The 21,656-nt window shown below is 31.5% G+C and overlaps 1 pseudogene; it reads left to right on the forward strand.

Annotated features, from left to right (window-relative positions):
• Positions 1-21,656, forward strand: part of LOC120595028 (RNA-binding protein EWS-like) — a 136,457-nt pseudogene that overhangs the window by 14,740 nt on the left and 100,061 nt on the right.

Genomic DNA, 21,656 nt, shown 5'->3' on the forward strand with positions numbered 1-21,656 from the left:
GGATACATGCATTATATGCAAGAAGCAGAGCTACGGTCAAATCTGTGTTATCCACATAGTTTTAATTAACAGAAAATATATGCCTATGGTATATTTAAGTTTATATGACAAACATCCTGCTTACTTCCCGTTTACCGTCCACTTCCTGACCACAGCAGCTCTGACATCCCTTGGCTACATCCTGACTGACCTAGATCAAGGACGCTTGGTGGCAATAAGGTGATTAGGCTGACAAGAATGGTGAGAAAGAAATTTATAAGATTGAAGGAATTGTGTATCTCCAGTTTTCTGAACCCTGGTTAAAGTATTTATTATTAAAAATAACTATCGAAGACATGTTAAGGTGTGTTAAAATCAATATATTTTCAGAAAAAATATTTATTTCTTTAATGGTCTAGGTAAGAAATTGGAAAAGATATTAACATGTAAAAACCAATGTCTGATCACATGGAGCAGCTCTCCTCATCTTTTTCCACTAATGCTTTTCTCTAATCGAGGTTATTTATTATTCCGTTTTCCAGCTTCCTAAAATTGACAACATCACTTCTAATAGAAATGAGTCCAACTAGTCATCTAATACTCTGTCCAATAATAAAGAGACAGAAATTTTCTTGCTTTTTCAGGGCTGAATCAGAAAAATCAGGATGGCTGACTGGAAGACTTGCTTTTTCAAAATTTTTATTATCAAAACATGTTTGCATGGCAGTAAAAACAGATAGTTAAATCGAAGAACAGTTTGAAACAGCATAAGGTTACTAGATAAGTGCAATTGTGTTAAAATGCAGTATTTCTTTCAAATACTGAAGTTTAATATAAATATATGTGATTATAATTTAATTAAATTTAATGTATATCTTTATGATAAAGTCAAAATAAAATTTATGAAATGTGCCATTGCATAGTTTTTGTTTGGTTTTCTTTTTAATCTCACAGAAGCAGACTGCAATTCTTTGAAAGACTGGCCAAGTGCTGTGAGCTATCAGATGGTAGCTATTTGATACTACTACAGAACAGCAGAGTTCATTTTATTTTCTCTCCTTCAAGATTTTAAAGTTATATTTTTAAAATAGAATATAATATATGTCACCATAGACCAAAATTAACTCAAAATGGATCAAAGACATGACTATAAGACCTAAAACAATAAATTGCATAGCCAAAAACATAAGTACTAAACTCATGGACCTTGGATTTAGAGAGGATTTTATGAATTTGACCTCAAAGGCAAGGGAAATAAAAGCAAAAATAAATGAATGGGACTACATCAAACTAAAAAGCTTCTGCACAGCAAAAGAAACCATCTACAAGAAAAAGAGGCAGCCATCGAAATGGGAGAAGACATTTGCAAACAACACCTCCAATAACAGCTTAATATCTAAAATATACAAAGAACTCATATAACTCAAAAATTAAAAAAAAATCAAATAGAAAAATGCAAATCAAAACACAAGGAGATACCACCTCACATTTGTTAGAATGGCTAGTATCTACAAGACAAATAATAACAAGTTTGGAGAGGTTGTAGACAAAAAACCTCTGGTAGTAGAAACGTAGATTGGCACAGCCACTATGGAAAACAGTGTGGAGGTTCCTCAAAAACTTAACAGTAAAATTAACATATGCCCCAGCAATCTCTCTTTTGGGTATCTACCCCCCAAATTTGAAAACATCTATCTGTAAAGATATGTGTGCCCCACTGTTCACTGCAACATTATTCACAGTGACCAAGATATGGAAACAATCAAAGTGCCCTTTGATAGATGATTGGCTAAAGAAGGTGTTGTACATGTATAAAATGGGATATTACTCAGCCATAAAAATAGATGAAATAATGCCATTTGCAACAGCATGCATGGATCTTGAGATAATCATGCAAAGTGAAATAAGTCAGACAGAAATATTTGAAAACCATGATTTCGCTCATATGTGGGGTATAAAACCAAAAGCAACAAATGAACAAACAAAAACTCATAGGCACAGAAAACAGTTTAGTGGTTACCAGAAGGAAAGGGGGAGGGTGGGTATATAAAGGTAAAGAGGGTCAAATATATGGTAACAAAAGGAAATTTAACTTTGGGGGGTAAAAACACAATGCAATAGAAATATGACGTATTATTGAATTGTACACTTGAAACATATATAATTTTATTAACCAATGTCATGCCAATAAATTAAATAAAAAATATTCACATTTTAAATAAAGTTATGGATTTATTCTTATTTTGACAAAAACTTTTTATTGAGCTATGTGTACAGATAAGTGTATAGATTATATATATGTATATGTACTACACATATATACATAGATACAGATGTATAAACAAATATATGTATATATTTTGGAAATTAAGTATCAGATATATAACTTGCGAATATATCTTCCCATTCTAAAAGTGCCTTTTCAGTTTATTATTTCTTTTGCTGTGAAGATTTTTAGTTTGATGTAGTTCCACATGTTTATTTTAGCTTTTATTGCCTGTGCTTTGGTGTTTAATCCAAAAAATCATTGTCAAGACCATTGTTGAGGAGCTTTCCCTCTATGTTTTCTTCCAGGAGTTTTTTCATGTAGATACAAAGTTTCCCCAATGCCATTTATAAGAGAATATCCTTTCTTCATCGTATGTCCTTGGCATCCTTGTCAAATTTTGTTAACAGTATGCACACAGGTTTATTTCTGGGTTCTCCATTCTGCTCCATTAATCGATGTGCCTGTTTTTATGCCAGTACCATATTCTTCTGATTTTTATGGCTTTGTAACATATTTTGAATACAGGAAGTGTGATTCCTCAAGCTTTGTTCTTTTTTTTTAAGACTGTTTTTGGCTAGTCGAGGTCTTTTCTGGTCCCATACAAATTTTAGAATTGCTTTTACAATTTCTGTAAAAACTGCCATTGAATTTTGAAAGGGACTGCATTGACTCTGTGGAGTGCTTTGGGTAGTATGCACAAACAATATTAATTCTGCTGACCTATGAATACTGGAAAGGTTTCTATTTAATTGTGTTTAATTCCTCTCACCATTTTATATTCTTCAGAGTACAGGTCCTTCACCAACTTGGTTAAATTTATTAAGGTTTTTATTGTTTTTGATGCTATTGTAAATGGGACTGCCTTCTTAATTTCTTTTTCAGATAGTTTGTTAATATATAAAAATGCAACTGATTTTGTATGTTGATTTTGTATCCTGCGAATTTACTGAATTCATTTATTAGTTCTAGCAGTTTTGTTTTTCTTTAATGGAGTCTTTAGGGTTTCCTGTATATAAAATTATGTCATCTGCAACTTAATAGAAAAAAAGCAAATAATGCAATTAAAAGTGAGCAAAGAAACTGAACAGACATATTTCCAAAGAAGACATACAAATGGCAACTAGGTTAATGTAAAGGTGCTGAACATCATTAGTCATCATAAAAATGCACATCAACACCACAGTCAGATATAACCTCATACCTGTTATGATGTCTATTGATAAAAGAGATAACAAGTGTTAATGAGGATGTGGAGAAAAGGGAATCCTTGTGTGCTATTAGTGGGAATGAAAATTAGCTCAGCCATTATGAAAAACAGTATGTTTCTTAAAAATTAAAAACGGAACAATCATTTGATCCAGCAATCCCATTCCTGGGTATGTAGCCAAAGAAAACAAAATTAGTATCTTGAAGAGATAATTTAAATTCCTATGCATATTTCCACATTATTCACAATATCCAAGATATGAAAACAATGTAAATGTCTTTAAATGAATGAATAGATTTAAAAAACTGTGGTGTATATAAATAATGGAATATTATTCAGCCATGAAAAAGAAGACAACCCAGCTATTTGCAACAACATAGTTGAACCCTTAGGGCATTATACTAAGTGAGATAAGCCAGATAGAGAAGGATATTTTATGGCATTGCTTGTACATATAAAATGGCCAATTTCATAGAAACAGAAAATAGAACAGTGGTTACCAGGAATTGGGGGAAGGGGAAAATAAGGAGATATAGATCAAAGGCTACAAACTTTCAGTTATAAAATGAATATGTTCCGAGGATCTAATGTTCAGTATTTTGACCATAGTTAATAATATAGTATTGTATACTTGAAATTTGCTGAAGGTAGATCTTAATTTGATATGGATGTGTTAATTATCTCAAAGTTAATAATTATTCATATAATAAAATCATCACATTGTACACTTTAAATATATACAATTATATTTGTCACTTATTGTCCATTTGTTAGAATATATGCATATATAAATAAATCCATATAACACATGTATATATGGATTTATTTAGATATATTTAGGTATATTATATTTGCTTGCATATGTTTTATATATAATATGTGCTTATGTACATTTATATTTGTATATTTAGTCAATATATATACAAAAGCACATATAATATATATATTCTTCAGAAATAGCAGTGAACTTTCTATGGACAGGTACTTCAGAAGCACTGGTTTGTTGTTCAAGGTTGCTGCTGTTTTGGGCTCCTTCCTAACAATGGTAGTCAAAAAGAACAAACGATTGAAGTTTATCTCTGGAAACTCACAGAACTACCCTTGTCTCTTACTTTGTTTTTGGTTCTTTTCTTTTTGCACTAGGCAATTTTTTCCTTGGAACTTCCCATCAGTGTTTGCATTGGAACAATAATAGCTACATTTAGTAACATCTTTTGCTGAAGTTGGAGCATGTTTGTGTTTGCCTTCAGTTAACAGGATCCGACTCTAGACATTGTTATGTCACCACCAATGCCACCTGACAACTTCATCATCTCGATTTCACTTTTACAGACCCTGGATGCTGAAATTTGCTTAAGTATAAAGATATATGTTTACAATGTTATTTTTCTTTTTATGTCAAGGGTTTTGATGCTTTGATTTTCTGTTTTAAAAATATTTATAAAAGACTGACAAACTTTTTAAAAAGGCAATAATTCAGGAAAACCTGTACTTTATACATTGAGAAACTATTTAGATTTGTTTCCTTTAACAAAACTCTCAGATAAAATATATTTTTTATAGAATAACAATATTTAACTAGCATACAGAAAATATATTTTTTATAGAATAACAACATTTAACTAGCATTTAACTATAGTTAAAGAAAAAATGAGTGAGAATTATAAAAGGCAAGTTTGTTTCAAATTAGCGTAACAAATTCTTCAGACTTCTAGTTTGGGGATGCCGATTGTTCCACTTTTTACTTCTCTTAACTTTCAAAATTTCCACTGAAATGAATAAGAAAATATTAAAACATTTAAAAAATAATTAATATCTATTGTTTGTAAAGGTATGAATACATACTCCTTTAAAAACAATGTTAGTGGAAATGTAAATTATTTCAAAGAATAATTTAATATGTGTAAAAATTAAATAGAATAATATAAATTTGTAAATATGTATACTCAAACATGTTTACACAAAATCATAACAGTAAAAAAAATTATAGGCAGAAGAAATACTCATCAGATTGCTTAAATAATCTGTGCCTTAAGTGTACATTAAATATCTTAAAAAATATAGCAAATGAAGGCAATAATAAACTATTTAGCCATTTTAAATATTTTAAGTGTAGGTGTTAAGTCAAATAAGCACTTGAATGTAAGTGTCTGCATGTGTCTGTGTTTATAAATCCAAAAATATGTGCCAAAATTAATTTGTTCTAGCAGTTAAAGAGACAAATTATAGGGTGGGCTTATGAGAGGTTTTAAACTTTCTAAACTTATTTCAGTGAATAAACATGTATTACTTTTATTAGAAGTCAAAAGAAATGAGGTTCCAGTTTCAAAAAATATGGGTATATAAGTCATTTAATATTGTTATATATTACGCACTTATCCATGTAAGTTAGCTGTAATTTTATGAGAGATTTTCCTTGCCTCTTTGAGGCCAGATCAGCATAGGTTACAGGTTCAAGAAGAAGGACATTGAGAAGGATGAATTAGAGGACTGGGGGTTAGGTGAGGTCATCACACACTAGAGATTTGCAGATATCAGTTGTCGTTATAGAGGGTAAACATGGGGGTTATCGTTTTCCATAAATATTTTCTGATAATTTCTTTTATTGATTTATTCTTTAGTCTTATGTGAATTCTTTAGCCTTATCAGAAAAGTATTTAAAGTCAATGTAAAAACAGATTGATGGTACAGGTCATTCACAGGGTTGCAGGGGTCTCACCTACCAGGCAAGCAAGTATGGAAGACAGAGAAATTAATCTTTGTGGTTAGTTTCCCAGGAGGCCAGCTGCTCTGATAGAGCTTTGGTTTCTAAATCTTTAGGACTAATTCCTTAATTGTTTCTCTGAGTATTGAAGAATCCTCCCTGATGTATATCAAGAAAATTCTTTAGGGGCTCTAACAAGGTATTTTTTTTTTAACTACATATCTCATGAAAACTCGGGGCTATAATTGTCCCTAAACTTTCTGGAAGGACAATCAAGAGGTCATTTCACCTGTTATCTGATATTTTATCATCTATGAGTGGTAAAGAATATAATCCATAATAGTCTGAATATGAATACTGATTATATTACTTTCTAATTCTGAATGCTTGAACAAATAAAATCTTCACTTTTTTGAGTTTTAGTTTTCTACTCTAAAAAATGCAGATAACAATAGTATCTACTGTACTGGAGTTTTGTGAGGATTACAATAAGGTTACACATGTAGAGAACTTAAAACCATGGCTGGTATGTAGTACATGTTCAATAAAATGGTCACTGTTCTGGATTCTCTAAGAGGCTAAAAAAACCTCAAAGTATTTATTAAAAAATATATTTCAAATATTTTAAACAGTATAGAATGATACCAAAACAATAATTATGTATTTAAATGTATATAGTAGTTTCTCAATGAAAGTTCTCTTATGCCAGTTACTCTATGAGACAAATTTGTCCTAATAAATATCAGGAATCAAGATCATGAAGATGCCATGTTTAAAGGAAAATGATAACATGTTCATAATTGTACCTTTTGTTTTAAATTATGTAATACGTTATTAAGGTTGTTATTTATACAGTGCAAGAAACTACCTATTATTTTATGTAAAGTCAGTATATTACTGTCAGGAGCTATTTTAATTGTATAATTAAACTAAAACTAGATTTTCTAAAGCACCCATAGTATATTGAACAGTACTGTTATTAGAGAAACACATCATGAAAACCACTCCCCAAGAAATATAGTGGATTAACATATTATCAAACTAAACTTGCGCCATAAAGATATATTGGAAAAACATATCTAAATGAATCACTCAAAAACTATTACCCCAAAATGAAAATCCGATTCATGTTTGATGTTATTGGCCACATTTCTGTATTTTGTTGGTACTGTTTACGACACTATACATTTGTTCTTTTTTTATATAAAAAAAATTTTCATATATTTGTTCTTTTCCTCCTTTTCAGTCATTCCTCTTCTTTGCAATCTTCTTTCAATGTTGACTCTTTATAATTTTGTTCTTTTCCTTCTACTTTCTTCCCTTTGTGAGATGATTTTGTCTTTGAGACTATGCTTATATATCTCTAATCAGCATCTCTTGTCTAGTTTTGGATTCCAATTTCTATACCAATTTTTATAGCATATATTTATTTGCACTAGCTATCCTGTCATCCCAAACTCATCATGTCTTAACCCAAACCCTTCATCCACTTTCATAAATTAGTTCCCTTCTTCCCTGAGTTTCTCTATTTTTGCCAGTGACACTTTCTAATCCACTCTAGCCCATACTCTAATAACAACAGAGGTTTGAGCTGCAAGTAATGACCTCCTCATGGTTAATTCCACAGTCTTTGCTCCTGCTCCTCCAGTTCTCCAGTTATTGCCTCCTCTCACCTCTTTCTCTCCTTCCCTCATGTAAGTATTGTAACCAGGGTTGCAGGCTTACTTTGAGTAAATGATATAATGTGCTTGATACATAATATGTGCTCAATAAAGGTTGGATGTTATGAATTTCTTTACAGCTCTTCTCATTACTAATTCTTACTTTACCACTCGCCTCTCTCAACTTCTTTGTTCTCATATTTTACAGGTTTCCTCTGTTTTCTAACACCTTCCACTTGGGCCAGTGTTCAATTCCAGCATTGACTTTACATCAATGCAAGCTGTGTTGTATGGACTAGCAACTACAGGTACTATGACTGTCCAAGTTTCTAAATTTTGAAAACTGGAGAACATTTTACCATCATCCAGTAAGTTACTTTAAATAATTTGGTAGGCTTAAGTTTTACCATATTTTCCTGCACAAGATTCTAAGTAATTACCTTTTAAATAAATGACTTATCTCAACATTACCATTGCTTCTGATGATATAAAGAACACTATACACTGCAGGAATAGAATGTGAGAAACACGACTGTGAGCACATTTGTAATCTGATAAGAAGGACAGAGACATTACTGCATCTACTCAAGTAACATGATCTCAGTGTCTACATCAGCTTTCTTCTATTGTCAACTGTGCTAATTTATACAATGGAGAGTAGAGATCAAAAGCAAATTTAATTAGATGAGGAATATGGATGAAACACAAAATTCTTCATAGAATTGCCCATTGCTTTTTAACAAAAAAAAATTTAATTGTAGCTGCCTTGATAGTAAATTTTTGGAAATTTTGGGCACATATTTGTATTTATATTAAGTTGAAATAAAATTGATACTGACTAGAAACATACTGGTTTGCACTTCTGGAAATTGTATAAGAAAGTATCTGTTGAGATAAGACCATTTTAGGGCCCCAGTATTCATAAGCCTGTGCAGTCCCCACCCAATTAAATCTGAGTTAGCTGGTGATCTGCTTTAACTAACAAAATGAAAAAGAATTAAAGGCACGCCTGTTGAAAATCAAAGCCTTAAGAAGTCCTGACATATTATGCTTTTGTGCTCTGGGGCATACCAGCCAACATATAAGAAGTCTGACTACCCTGAAGATCCCTTGTCCATGTGGTGAGGAATCAAACCTATACAAATGGAGAGACCACATAAAGAATAACCAAAGATCCGAGACAGCAACCTCAGCTGAGTTCCAAGTTGGCGGCCTGCACTAACTTTCTAGAAATGTGAGAGAGGCCATCTACAAGATGGATTGCCCAACCCCAGTAAAGCCACTCTGCCGATGCCATGTGGAACAGAGATGCGCTGCTACCACCCAAACTGCAGAACTGCAAGCAAATAAATTTAGGTTGTCATTTTAGCCACTAAGTTTTGAGGAAATTTGTTATACAGCCATAGATAATAGAAACATTTTTTTCCTCTCTATATTGAGGTAAATTTATTAACCTATGACTGCTAGAGTTAATGTGATTTCATTGAAATATATTTTAAAAGTACATTTGTGAAGTTTTCAAGTAGTGAGACAAATTGTATTTTGTTATTATACCTTGCTGTGAGATTTATGCCTAGTCACAATTTTAGATATATGGAGTAATTTATAGTTGTATGAATAGGACACTGAAGTAGGAACTTGCCTATTTAACCATTAGTTTGATATACAGCATAATTAACTAAGTGGTAGCAATAAAATTACATAGCGATGTAATAATTCATTTTGTGTTCATGCACCATATCCAATTTTTTCTATGTTAACCTTTAACCTTCATATTATCACTCACATCATAAATTTGTAGAAACAGATGATCATTTTGTTTTATTTTTATTACCGGAGGGATTTAGAGTAATTATTTATGCAACTATATTAATAAGATGTAGCCTCAGAACACTGTTATAGAAAGTAACAAAATAGCTACTCAAAATGCTTTAACATAAGTTTGATATTTCAAAATAAATGGGTCAAACAGATTATTAAAAGAGGATTTAAAAATTAATCATGAAATATATGCACATTACTTACTTGAGAAATAAAAAGAAATAGGAAGAGGCAGATAACTGTTCATAATCCTTACATAACCAGTTGAAAAATATATTTGTGTAGGGTGGTGTGGGAGACATTGTCATCCACCAATGTCCCCTAATGATCAATCTGTCTTTTCTTGAATGTGGATGTACCAATGGGTAGATGATCAGAATCATATCAATTACCTACTTCCTTTAGAATCATGTCAATTACCTACTTCCTTCAGAATTCAAAAGACAGAATTTATAAAGATGGAAGAAAATGGTGAACAAGAGAACATGATTTTTCTGACCTGCAATATATCATTTTTCATTCATATCTATTTATGTAGTAGTTAAATGAAATGTATATAACTGAGGCAAAAAAATTAAGGTGAACTTATTTTGAGCTATGTATATATCTATATATTCTAAAGTATGTAACTTTTCCCTCATTCAAATAGGCCAATAGGTTAGCATTTATAAGGCTACATCTTCTTTTTCTGAAAATGGTTCAATACTCTATATGAAAGAGCTGGTGTTAATAATCCTGAAATTTTATCCAATGTTTAGGTGAGTTTACGCTTTTGTAAACAGATATATTTGTATAAACCATTTTATTTTTCCTTTATTTTTATTTAAAGAATATTTTCGGAACTTAAATGAGGTAGAGCTGAGGCTGAAAATGTTACAATACAGTAATGATCATGTTTATCAGATTTGTGTGCTTTCACTGTATTAATGTTTTATTTTTCCCAAAGTTATAAAGTGTTTGCTTTATTTTATATTTTGCCTCTTCTGTTCATAATTCTTTCACCTATAGTCTTTAGTACTCTATTAGAAGAAACTGGAGCTAATACTTTTGATCCATAGTACAAATAAATTACTAGTGCTCATAATTAAGAAACTATCCTGATTCTTATTTGACATAGCTCTATAGAGATTTTGTTGATTGTGACAAAAATAACATTTTTTTCAATTTCCTTAATTCTTCATGGTTTCTATTTAGAGACTGTAACTGTTAAAAACTGCCACTAATACTCTATTATGGTTCTGCTGGGGCTTTAACTTATTAGATTTGGACCTAACCTTATCAAACAAGCTTCTAACTAATGATTATACTCTAAAGACCATTTTTACACTAATTGGCTTTCCCTGTTTAATTGTTTTACAAAATTGATAATTTAGTAGAAATATAATAAGCCTTTAATATTTTAGATAATTTGGCCCCTTTGTGGTCTTTAGAGGGTTCTTACTTAATAGAAAATTAGAATGCACATTGTGAAATTTAGGTCTTGCTTTTAGCACATGATTTGTAAAGGCTATATGATATTATAAAGAAGATTTTAATAATGTTATAGTTCTGTCACAGATGTTGAAATAATTACACATTAAATATTATATATTTCCTTTTAAAATTTTGACTGTATAAGAACATTAATTTGAAAGTTTTGGGTAGATTTCAAATAATAATGTAATTTCTAAAAGAACATTTTATAAATTTATATTTTTCAATCAAGACAAAAATCTATTTCTATTTTCTACTTCACAAAATTAAAATTAAATTTTTAATGTCATTATTTACCTAATTTTGCTTAGTGTGACTACAGTAGAATCTGTTTCCTGACTTCTAGAATAATGTATTCTGCTGAACCACATTAACAAAACAGTTTGAAGATTCTTGAGTTACTCTAAAATATTTATTGATACTGCTCTTTTCTGAGCCTCAGATGAAGAGTTACTCTGATGGCTCTTTCTAACACTTGCTAAAGAAGTTGTTGCATGTGCTAGAAAAGTATGCGCTGCATTGTTTTATAAGCGTTTTCGTGTCCTTACCCCCGTTACAATGTGAACTCCCTAAGGCCAACAACCCTGCACTAGTTGAGAGAGAAATGCCACAGGGTTCCCTGCCAACCGTCTATCCCAGTGAAGCACCATTCTTCCAGGAGGGGACTGGGAATGGAAAACCAAAAATAGATGAACCTGGCAATATGAGGTATAGGCCATGATTATGTTTCTCCTTTGAAAATATAAAACATAGATTTTTTTTCTTTACTAAGATAGAAAATATGAACAGAGAATGATTATCCTACCATTGTATGGACTAACTTACCACAAGGTTTGTAATTGTATGTTCATGAAACGGAAGTTGTTTGTCAAATGAGTAACTGAATAAAAAATCTTAGGGTATTCATCCTTTTCTATTCTCTTTGGCTAAATGTGAAAAAATATTCTTTTCTTCTTTTTTATTTTGAGGGAAGGAGTGATGGTTGCTGGATCGACGTTTCTTATAGTTCTGTGTGTGTACATGAAAGCTGTTTGGGGTTTAATGAAAAATAAAGTAGCTCTTACAATCATACTTTAATTTAAGCAACTAATAAGAGTAAAATAGTATTGAATGTTTCTAAAAGAATAGTCATACTCCATAAGAACAAATCAAAGATAAAATATATTGACAATTTTTAAAAGGAAATTGTTCTGCTCTGTTATCGTAAGGTAAATTTTTGTTCTGTACAGAGTTGTCCCCAATTTTAAATATGTGTCTTCTTCCTTTAGACACTAATTCTATCTACATGTTCTATTCTGAGTAGCAAACTTAGTCTTCCAATACTTTTAAATAGCCCGAGATTTTAGAAAACCAGTATCTAGAATTGTGACTAATATGTCTGTAGATATGATTTAGATGTAGTTTAGAATATTGTACAGCATGATCCATCGGGTACATATCCCCAGATCACCATCTAATCTCAGAACTCAGAAAATGCCATCAATAAAGCAGAAAGTGTAGTTAATTACAGGCTCCCATTCAGCATCCCTCTGCCTTTGGTGGCCCATTATAATGAATCATTCTTCAAATTGAGAAGAGATTGACAGAAATTTTATAAACTTTTCACTCCCCATGTCTTTCTTGTGTAATAAGTGCCTGCTGTACACTGGGAAAGTGATTAAATATCAATTTCACGGAAACCTGGGAATAATGTTTAAAAGACTAATGAGACACTATTTTTACTGCTTAGGTACTGTGACTCCCCCATGAGTCAGAAGAATGCCTGTCATTCTAATTAGTCATCATTTGTTGGCCAGGGTTCTTTTTTTTTTTTTTTTTTACTTTCTCTCTCTTAAAGGGCCCTAATTGGGTCATTTAAGAACTTTAAACTTAGTTCCTTATTAGGAGAAATGCTCTTTTAAGATTAATATGATTGCCATGTCATAATTCTTTTGATTTTTCACACCAAAGGTAAGCAACAATTTTATTTGAAAAACATCTTTGTAATAATTTCATTTCCAAATGACCTTATTGCCAACATGAAACTTGCTTTATTAAAAATTAGATTTTTTAAATATCTGAAAATGGTCTTTAACACCAAAATTATCACTATACCCTTATATTTAGTATGCATTTAAAATTATTACTCCAATTATTCTTTCTATTTGAGTAAAAGGGACACAATACATCTCCTATAATAATGTCAGAAGCAGAACCAGTTGCTACAAAAAAGTCAAAGTAAACACATTTATTCTCCAACACTAAACTGAACTGACTACTTACAAAAGATGAAGTGTTCTAGTTTTAGGAGAATTTAAACAATTATTTTTTTTCCCTCTGACTTAAATATATCATGATCATTCTAAAGAGAGTCAGAAACCAAAGGGCAATATTTTCATGGTCAAACAGATAATATATCTGCCCCAATGTTAAGAGAGATATAAAGAGCTTTTTATATAAATATTTTTTAAATGATCTTCAAATTTCTAGGTAAAATAAACAAATAATGTTTTAATTTCAGAGATGGAACAAACCTGAAGAGTAATTGACTTTGTTCTCCATCTAAAGCTTTGTACCCCCTCTCTGATGGCCTTACAAGTTGGAACTGTATTTTCCCTTTCCCTCAGATTTTTAGTGGATTTTGAAACCTAAGTGGAAATTGACATTTATTTTTTACTAAATTCTTTTTGTTAAATATGGCCTATCAATCTAACCTGTAATTTTTTTTCATACAATTATGTCCTGTCAATATCAGCTGTCCCATTCAGCTATGTGCAAACCTGAAGATATTTAAAGATGCCATCAGATCTTGGTGAAAATTTCGAAGACGGCAGTATTAAGCTTTCTGTCCAAAATGACACTGACACATTCATAAGCCTGGATTTTCAGTCAATTATTACTCTACTTTAGAATATTTTCTTCCAACTCAAATTTTCTATTTGGTTTTCACAAGTTTATAAAGAGAGCCTTTGGAAAATGTTTTGCAAAAACAAAACAAAACAAAACAAAAACAAAACAAAACAAAAAACACCAGAAATACCTGTGAATGACCTCTGACTAATATAACAACCCCATTAAAAGGCACCAGCAATTTCTAATTAAGCTTTTTTTTTTTTTAATTAGGATATATCTCTATTTCCAACATTCTTGCTTTTTTCCCATTCTCTATGTATACTCCACACAGGCATAGGTCAACAGAATTATCTGTAATTTTCTCTCTTATATAAGTCATTCAAAAAAAGAGACATGAGTTCATTCATAGAAGCTAAATTCTCCTGCAATCACTTTAGCACTAACAATTACTTAAATGTTACTTGTTTTCAAAATTAAATCTGTATTTTAAAAATACACATCCAGAGAATAAGTGAATCAAACTTTCTTTTTTATACTATATAAAACTTAAATACTCATTGAAGTAAGTATAATAAAGAACTCTTAACAAAAAAAAAGGAAAACATCTAAAACAAGGCAGAACTATACTTATTGCTATCTATTTAAAAATACAGGGTTTTGAAGTTATATTTTTTCAAGGGAAATTATCAATAATTGATCTATTGGGAATAAATAACAATGATAGGAAAGAACTAGGTCAGCTTTGAAAAATAACAAAATTGAACTTGCATCCTATATATATCCTAGGCATGTACATAGACTGGTTCATATATTAAGTATCTTGTTAATAGTGTTTTGGATTTTAGAACATACCAATCTTACTACAAAACACCTGGTGAAGATATTGCAGTAAACTCAGTAATCCATTTTGGACTTTACCCTCTTGGTTACTGCTAATTACTGAGGTATTCTCTGAATTGGGCCATTTGGCGAAATGTATGCAACATACACATTTTACCAACTCATGTGATATGGTACAGCTGCTTTCTTTTCTTAAATTTACTTCAGAATAATCAACAGTTTAAATAAGATGTTTCATAACATACACAAACACATATTTTACTTTAAGATGCCTTTTTGTTTATTTTCATATCATTCATGGGCTGGAATAATCTAGTAAACTCTGCCAATTGTTGAGATGTAGGACTGGATTTTGCCAACCAAATCACTTCTTTACTTGAGCAATCAGATATTGCAATTGTAGAAACACTGTAAAAAAGTTTCACATGTCTAATATGAGCAGAACTATTGAAAGACCTCTCTATTTTTTGAGTCTGAGAAGCTAAAGTATGACATGTTTTGGGCACATTTATTTTCTACTTGTACATTGTGTTGATTTTGATCCCTAAGTGTGGGAATCATCATTATTTAAAAAAAAAAAATCTTGAAAACTCATTCCAGCACTTAGTTTTAATAAAATATCATGCCATTTTCATGATAACTATCTTTTCCTTATAAAATGAAAGTATGGTTATAAACTTTTCAGAACATTCAGGTATTTAAAAATTTTTCCTCACATATAAACTCTATTAATTGAATCAAAGTTGCTTAATCAGGTATTGCCTAAGGAAAGAACTGAATTCTTACTGTTTTGAATGTGTGTGAATCACTGGTAAATTAGAGGGCTTAATATGACGGCTATGTTTCAGTAGTTAGAAAACTTACTTTTTTTTTCAGTTGACGAATAACGTACATTGACTTGATTGTTTTTCATGCTCATTACAGTACTTGTTTGGAGATTCTTATTAGAATATGTGAATTTTTAATGCAATATTTACAGATACAAGGTCATCGGTTAGGAAAAAGGCAGACAGAATTTGGTAAATGACCAGAAATAAACTAATGGATGGATGTTTTTTAAACATTTAAAAAAAAAATGTTTAAATGGAAGATGAATTTTACAAAGCAATCAATTCTATATGTCCTCTAAGGTTATGCTAATTATATTTGTTACTTCACAATTTCAGTGGTATGGAGAAACAATTTAGACAAAATGGCCAAGGAAATTTAAATACTTAAAGGGGTAGATATGCTTCTGCATATGTGAAAATTATAAGTTGTCTAAATGTCTTTACCGTTAGCTAGTCATTCATTTCAAATATAAAGTTGCATAGTTAAAGGTCAATCATATTTGTGTGAAAATTTTTAACTACTAATATAAGAGAGTAGTGGGGAAACAACGTGGTAATATTTGGATGGTGGCCAAGTGTGGATTTCTCGCCTGCTCAGTGCTCCAATTCTACACCTCTTTTTGTCTGTATACTATTGGAAAACATAGTCAAGATGTTCTAATCGCCTTAGCATTCTTAGGCTTACTAAGCAAGTGCACAATATATTGTGAACAGATGTTCAACTTAGCGGGAAGTCTCACTAAAGACCTGAAATCCTGATCCTTTCCAGAAAAATGTATAGCATCTGGCATGTTTGAAATAAAACTACTCTCATTTATTCATCCATGGAATGATACTCCTGTGTGTTTAAATACTATGACTCACTTTCCTGGGGATGACTTAACTTAATTTTTCTCAAGAGAAATAACTTAGAAGAATTGTCAGGAAAAATACATAAAATAAGAAAACAGCATCATGTGTTAAGACCATGGCTGGCAGCACTATTTCCTCTATTTTGATTTTGAGTTGATGACTGGCATTATCAGGGTACTGTATTTTATTTCAGGCCTGTCTCATATATAAGCTATAGAACACACTAAATTTAAAAGAACTGATAATTTTACTGATGTTATCTTTCCTAGATCTTCATTTCTCTCTAGAGTTAAAAATTGCTTTAATATTTTTTAAAAATGTCACTCAGGTATATATTCATAGAACTGTGTTATATATATGTGTGTGTGTATATATATATATATACACATATATATAGTTATATTTTCTTAATAAACCAGACTCAAGTATTTTAAAATTTTTAAGACTTGCTCTAACTGCTTGCTTTCATGTATATACTTTTATCTTTTTGGCCTGTGATTAAGCAGTATATAATTAGTAAATTGTTTTATAGAACATATCGTTAGTATTAAGCAGTCATTTAAAACCATCAATAGATTTTCTATTAAATTGAAAACCAACATCTCTAGGATTTGAAAAAAAGAATAGGTATATTTTTTAAAAATCTCCAATGTCTTTTAGAACATATTTTAGATACATAAAGTATCTTTCTTTCAGATGTCCAGCACATACAATTTAGGGGGAAAAGTTAATGTAGGGGCGAGAGAGGCAGAGGAATGAGAGAGGGAGGGAGTGCCGGGGTAGGGATAGAGACACTCAGTCAATGTGGAACAACCTGAGAGTGAATTAGGAAAAACTGATTGAAGATGTTGAGATGTGATTGGTGCTTTTGTCAAATGAAAAAATAAAAACCATTCTAACTGTAAAGGAACAACATCCACAAAAAATCAGGAAAAATAATGGAAGCCCAAGGAAAGTAGAAATAAATAGAGTAAAATAAAAATGTAAAAACAAGGAAGAAAACCATTGATAGGTGATGTGAATTAACTTGACTAGAAATAGAAAAAGGAAAAAGTAGAGGAGGATTTACAGAAAACAAAGGCAGTGAGAGGAGATTGAGCAGTCTTCAGTCTGGAAGGGAAAAAGGACTTTGGAGGTATCAAATTTCATCAAACGAAATACCTTAGCAGTCTATAGAGTTTTTAAATATTCAGTTTTTCCTATAATATTGCCAATGACTAAACAAAGTATTTATCCACTGTCTTTATTTTACAGTCTACCTCCTAAACAGAAATAGTGGATAGAATGAGCTATAGCATATTATGCACCTTAAAACACATGTTTAGGATTAGATGTAACTGCAAGTGAAAGGAGCTCTTGTTTAACCAAGATTAAAATTTATTTCCTTCTCACAAAAAGGTCCACATCAGCATTCCAGGACTGCTATAATCTGCATTACTCTCAGAAAACAAAGCATCTTATAGCTTTTTCTTTACCATACTCAAAACATAGATTTTAAGTGATTTTCCAGTTCCAGTTAAGATGTCTATAATTGCAAGTAGGCAGGAGAAATAGTTGGATATACTCACTCCTTTCAGAGATGTTTCCTAGAAGCTGTATACACTATTTATATTTGTAATCCACTGGCAAAAAATCAGTTGTTGTTTTTTGTTTGTTTGTTTTTGTTTTTACATATCCTCTACCTCCAATGAGAATTGGACACCATAGCATCTTTTCAAGCTGGCTATATTTCCAGCTAACAACCAGGAGGTATACTAGTGTAGAAGATGAGATGTGCATTTGGGAGACAATCAGCAGCATCTGTCACACATATATATTAAAGTATCTGCCAACCATGAGTAAAGAGAAATTGAGGTTGGGGGAATGTATAAGCTTTAGAGTGCAATTGAACATAATCACACATGGATTGAAATTTGTGAAAATAAGATTATTAGGCATTATTGTATTGACTTTTCCATAAGTACAAAACTTAGAATGTAAAAATGGCATCTTTGAAAAAGTACTGAACCACTGAAAATTGCCAGTGAAGGCCATATTCTATATAACTCATTTGAAACACTTTAAAAAAAACTAGTCATCAGAGAATATTAGAAATTGTCACATCTCTGTCCCAATCTTAATTGGAATTTTCAAATATTTTTATGAGCAAATGCAATTGAATAAGCCATAATATTTCCCCAGTACAATTTTGTCACTTTAAATACAGAAACAACATTAGAGAACTACCATAGTCCATCAAAAAGAATGAATAAACCATGAAGCTGCAATATAATTTTTGCCCTTTTCAGAAAACTCATTTCCAAATGCAATCTAGACCCTGAAGAGTTTTACAATGCCAGTAAGATTGGTCTATTTATGATACTGACCAGATTCTAACTTAGCATTTTTTCATGAATTGTCTTTCTAATTTTTAAGGGAATAAGTTCAGTTTGACTACTCTTACATGCAGTATTTCATCAGACAAACTCTCGAATTTTGCAAATGCAAATAATCTTAAGAGGAGCCATTCTCCATGATGAAGACCAAAGGACACACCCACAGAACCACCCAAACAGTGTACCTGACCTAACATTTTCTCTCCCTGCCCCTGCCCAGATTCTGATATATCCCCTATCAAGTTGTGAGTGTGTGTATGTGTTTGTGTGCATGTGTGTATGTTGGGGGCAGAGCACTGCAGAGAGTAATTTAAGTTTTCCTTATTTAATAACATTCACCCACTTAAAAAATATGATTTGCCTTACTGTGCTCAATTTTCATTTGATTTATGTAGTTGATAATGCTTTCATATAAATTTACTGAGTCACTATTCACTTGTTTAAATAACAAGTGAATTATGTATGAATTATGTATGTATTATGTATGCATGTATATATGTATGTATGTATGTACCTACCTAACTTCATGCCTATTTCCATCACTCTGTCTCAAACTAGGTGCCAATGGAAACATCTGCCTCTAACTCCTTCCCAAATATCCTGTCTGCATTTGCCCCAGTATACCTCACTCTTATTTGTCTCCATTCTTATTCAAGTGGAATATCATTATTCCAAGCAATCAATGGACTCCTAATCATATCTTTATCCTTCATCTCTTTGACAGTAAGGTCACTGTCATTGAGCCTAATCCTGCATCTGCCCCTTCTTTTCTGAGGAGTCCCATACCTGGGTACACAGTTTCGTCCGTTTTCTAGTTCTCGGTCACTTTCTTACCTATAATTCACAGGACTGGTTTGAGAAAAGCTTCAAAGAGTGTGGCAGAATAAAGCCAAAATCAGTACTGAGCAGATGGCAAGAGTCAAGACCGATGAAAAACTGAAACCAAATTTTTAGCAACAGGATCTAGTGTTCGGTTAATTTAAGAAAAAAGATACATCAGGGGAGAGAGTGGTTTATCCCTCTCATAATCTCTCTGTCTCTCATTCTTTCTTACACACATTCTTGTTAATTTAAAGTTCAGGAAACCTGCAAAGAAGGCAAAACAAAACCCAATTATCTGCCAACATAAATTAATAATGTTTTTTCATATTTGTCTCATAGGTTTTCTTCTTAAAAACTTATAAAGACCACTGTTTTACTCCCAAGTTGCATGCCTCTCCCTTCCTTAAGAAATTGGAGTCCAGATTTTGTAATTGTTATATATTCATGGGAATTCACAATTTTTATTTATTCATTAATTATAACATTATATATTTTATATCCTTTAATCTTTTCTGTGTAAATGCTGTTTTCAAAAGTTAAAGTTAAGAACTGTCACTTGCTATTAAGTTTCTAGAATTTCCTGGGAATAATGATACCAAGGAACAATTGTCATCTTTTGAAACATCTTGAAATAAATTAAAGCAGTTAAAAAATGTGTGGTATAGAGGAAGAGTGTATATTAGTGACATACTGCATTAGAAGGTAGTGTGATGTTACACAAAACAGGTCTGTATCGCTTACAAGAGCAAAGGTAGATGTTTCTGTCAGAGGAACTCAGATGTAGGAGAATCCCCAGAATAGATAGGCTGAATAAAAAGACTTCAGAAAATCTTTTTCCAGAAGGTAATCTATCCCCATGATTCTATTTTGCTCATTTCTGTGAATCTGAACTGAGGTTTGGACCCTAATCTTGATCTTCAAACAGGCTTCCATTTGTCTTAACTTATTTAGTAGATACTCATTGTTTTATCATACAGACAATTTTTATAGCCTAGTGTTGATATCCTGTATCCTGAGTTTGTTTACTGTATGCTGCAGTTCTACTGACACTCCTCCATTTCTTTGTTACCATAAGCACCTAATAACTCAACCCAGATTCCTGATTGTTCCCTTCTTGGATTGTTTGACATCCCTGTTTCTGCTACTCTGATTAACCCTGCCATTGGGCTCAGCTCCACAGAAAAGGGTCTCACCCCCTCCCATTGACATTGTGCTAGTGATGCAGAAATAATGGATAATGTTTTAAATGCTGCTGACAAGGCAAAGGACATTGATAATGAGAGTAGAGAAGTTAACTTTCTGAAGAGCAAGAAAATTACTTGGAAGAAGGCTGATTCAGCCTCTGATTCACTAATTAATTTTTAGAAAAGACAGACGTGTCACAGAGCCCAGGAGGTCATAGAGCTGAACATTCTTCATTTTAGTTCAATAAGAAAGAGGTAGATGGAAGCAAAACCTTGATATCAGAGACTTTCTCAATAAAGTAAGATCTGCCTACCTCCTGGAGCTAATATTTAGTCAGCCATAAGTTCAACATAATAATAACCAGCACTACAGAATAAAAATGGATATTTATTATAATGCCCCTTGACCAAAGTGTGTTATGTTTACTGTGGTAGTCAAGTTGATATGATATTTTTTAATTTTATTTTCCTCTAAAGAAAAGTTTTTACATTAACATTGCATGAAGATTCAATCCCTTTAGTTTTCTCTTATTATCTACTTTAACTCTCAAGGCTGATAAGAAATATTTACTAATGTTTAAGTCACAGAACAGTTTAATATATATTTTCCCAAAAAGTTCATTGAATAAATAATTGATATTTGTTTAAATTATATGTCAGTTATTTACCACAATTAATAGAAATTCATAACATATACATTTTAATTTCCATGTGTAAATCAAATTTTTATTTATAAATTATTCTGAAATTTAATTACTTGAATATTGTCTCAAACTTTCTCCCTTTTTATATTTGGTTCTTAGAGTA

Source organism: Pteropus medius, unplaced genomic scaffold, assembly GCF_902729225.1.
Source record: "Pteropus medius unplaced genomic scaffold, Ma_sr-lr_union100, whole genome shotgun sequence".
NCBI lineage: Eukaryota > Metazoa > Chordata > Mammalia > Chiroptera > Pteropodidae > Pteropus > Pteropus medius.